Raw genomic sequence first — 3558 nt, forward strand, 5'->3', positions numbered from 1 at the left:
TCTCCCAGAATGCCAATGTGGAAAAAAGTTACTGGATTTTATTGTTTAACAGCTCAAGAGAAAAAAAGGTGACCATTTCAATGGATACTTTATAAAATCGGGTTTCATTTCCTGATAAATTCATAGAAATGACTAATGAGAGAAAAGTATGCTTAATATATTTGGCCCTCGTCTACAACACGCATTCCTGTTCCTGCTTGTTTTGGGCTCTTTGATGACTACCTAAATCTGGTACCAGGACAGAAGTGTGTCCTCCAACAAACCCTTAGTAACCCCATGAAGAACGACAGGCTCTATATATGAGGCACGCGAATGCGTTAGGGTGAGAAGAGGTCGCCTCAAGAGGTTGCCTTTATGGAATTTTTAACTATTTTATATGCAAATATTTTTATATTCCGAGGAAGTATTTAAAGTCCAACAAGCTGCAGTATGGCCGGTTTTCTCTTTCTCCCATTCCACAATTTTCAGTATGTCTTGGTCATTTCGGGGTCGGTTGCGCACCATCCTTTTGTCCCGGAGTGCTGTTCGGGTTGCTTGGTCCTTCACAGATGCGCAGTGACCACCAGGAAGCTCTCCTTCTGCAGAGGACGGATCTTCTCACACAGCCCCCACCACTGCTCTCATCTCCCTGTTTCTCAGACTGTAGATGGTGGGATTCAGGTGGGAGGCAGAACGTGTGCGCCAAAGCAATCACCAAGTCCTGCGCAGAGGAAGCCTCCGCAGCTGGCGCCACGGCGGCACAGAGCCCGGTGGTCGGGAAGAGCACGGTGACCAACAGTTGCGGAGAGCAGGTGGAGACGGCGTTTGCTGGGCTCTCCACCGAGGGGAGAAGATTCGGATGTACGAGGCAATCATAAGAACACAGCACCCCAGCACCAAGCACGAGTTCAGAGCCAGGGCCTCAAATTCCACCAAGAAAACCTCACAGGAAACCAGGGCCAGCACGTGAGGGATGTCGCAGAAAAACTGGTGGATCCCGCTGGATCTTGAAATGCGCTCCCAAAATACGTTGCCAGTGTGTAAGGCCGCGTAGGAAAAGCAACTTAGCCAGGCCGCGGCTGCCACTTGGTGGTATTTAGCTGGGGTTATCGTGGCTCCATAGTGGAGCGAGTGACAGATGGCCAAATAGCGGACATAGGACATGACGGTGAGAAAGGCCAGCTGTGTCTGAGCGGCATTGCAGCCCTAGGAGATGGAGGCTGGTGAGTCAGGGCGCCGCGCGCAGACTGGGGGAGAGTGACCGGGACATAGCACAGGTCCAGAAAGGTCAGCTTCCGCAGGAAGAAACACAGGGGCGTGAGAGTGAGGGCCGCCAGGGTGAGCAGGTTCCCCGCCATCGCGGCAAGGTAAAGCAGCAGGAGCAGCCCTCTGGGACCAGCAGCAGCCCCGGGTCATCGGAGAGGCCCAGGAGCAGGAATTCGGCCACCTCTGAGAGATTGTCCACGTGGCAGGGAAATCTGCGCGCTGCTTATCAAGCGGAAGACGTGCAACGAATTAAAATGAGGGGCTGGGGCTGCTGCTCAGTGGTTGAGGGCTTCCTCGCATGAGTGAGGCATCGGGTGCCACCCTCAGCACCACATGAAAATAAATGAATAAATCAAAGATATTGTGTCCATCTACAATTAAAAAAATATTTTAAAAAATTAAAATGAGTTTTTAGAAAATGAAACCTGAGTGTGTAGAAATGAGTCCTGCATTAGTTGAGACTATTGGATTTCTTAAGTACATGGCTGGAGGTAGACTTTTATTTTTTTTACATGGACATATTTTTGAGAGAGATATGCCTATAAGAATTAGTAACTCATTTCCAAAAGATTTTATTGATGATGTTTATGTCCTATGTTGTATTCCTCAAACATGAGATCAAGAATTTTGCATCAAATGAAACTATGTTAAAAATTCTCAGATTTCAAGTTTCAAGATAAATAACTGAATAAGAATTTGTGGAATAAAACCAATAATTTGGCTCACACAAAAGTATCTGGGTGAGTTTTTTGTGTCTTTTATTTGTGTTTTCTATGACGTGTGTTTGTGACCATAGTTCTATGCTGGGAGCCATTAGCCAAGTAGGTATGACAATTTCCTTGCCAGCGTACCCCATGTTTCTGACATTTTGCAGTGACATTGAATGTAGTTGACCTTGCTCAAGGACCAGGGCAGATTAGGGTGTTCCCGGTTTAACATAATCGGGTTTAGGGCATTCCCAGTTTAGGTTCCAGGTTTAAGGTTTAAGATTATTCCTGCTGGGAATAGGGCGTATCCTGCTGCCTAAGTTCCCCTTGAGTTCTCACGGGATTCAGAATATATTTTGGGAGACAGATGCCCAGTGGAGGTGAATTTGGGAGAGAACGTGGATTTGGGCAGAGAACGTGGATTTCCCCAGAACGTGATTGTAGACGGCTGGTGTGAGTTCGGGAATAAAGAGTTGCTGTTTGAATCTACAAGCTGTGTGGTGGCTCGTGATTGTGTGCCCAGCCAGACTGCGGCATTTGTGCCCAGCCAGACTGCGGCAGTTCTACTTCTGGGGGGAAACAGCCTGCCCAGCTTGTTGTGCAATAACGTTGGTGGTAAGTGATGCTACAATGAGGATTTACCACTTAAGTCAAGGAAGGAATTGGAACTTTGACTTCACAGCACGCTGTGAATGATTCTGATCCTAGAGAGGACGGTTTATTTTGTTTCAGGGCACAAGCTACACAGCAGTCATGACAATGCGGCACCTGGTGGCATGCTCTCCGTGCCAGCTGCTGACAACCGTAGAGCACACACACAACTCAGTCAATACTCACAATGGCACAATAAAACGAATTTGTCAGTCTTGTCATTCTACAGAAGAAACGGGCCTGGCACATCAACTGACTTGCCCAATGTCTCCTGGAAAGCCAGAGGCAGATTGAGTCCAGGGTCCTTTAACCACTGAGCCACATCCTGACCAGTCTGCTATCAGGACAGTCAATTCATGTCCAGCGGGTGTTGCTGAAGCAGTCCAGAGCCCCCCACCCAGAAGACCTTTGCCATAGTTGAGCTTCTCCTCTTGTCAGATCAGCAGGATGTCTGCAGAGGTTATTGTGGTTTAAGTTTCCTCTTTCTAGTAAATGCCAGGCTTGTACACAAAAGGTGTGACAGAGGAGAGTCTGAAAACTTGTTAAAAAAAAAAAAAAAAAAAAAGATATCATCTCTGTTTTCTTGGTAAAACTTGTGAAACCTGTATCTGGTCTGGGGGATGGAACAGAGCGCACTTGTCATGTAAACCTCAAAGTCCCCACACATACTGGGTAAAGTTCAATAAATTTCCAAAGTCTTGGTTCAGAGGAAGAGTTCTTAGGTGAGAGCCACCTCTGAACCCTGCAGTCAATAATCCTGCTTCCTGAAAAGCCCGCGGGTGTCCAGTCTCTTCTGTCCTACTTTATCGAAAACCTCCCCATCCTGCTAACTTTCTTTAAAGGGAGCGTCTTTCAAACAACCTGATTTCATGAAAATGAACATTTTTCTACAGGGTTGCTTAATTGATGGGTATATTTGCCCATCCTCAGTGGTATTTTCTGCATGTTTGAAACA

The 3558-nt window shown here is 46.9% G+C and overlaps 1 pseudogene; it reads right to left on the reverse strand.

Moving 5' to 3' along the window:
* Positions 1-597: 597 nt before the first annotated feature.
* LOC107160328 lies at positions 598-3270 on the reverse strand (annotated as a pseudogene).
* Positions 3271-3558: the final 288 nt, after the last annotated feature.

This window comes from Marmota marmota, unplaced genomic scaffold (genome assembly GCF_001458135.2).
Source record: "Marmota marmota marmota unplaced genomic scaffold, marMar, whole genome shotgun sequence".
NCBI lineage: Eukaryota > Metazoa > Chordata > Mammalia > Rodentia > Sciuridae > Marmota > Marmota marmota.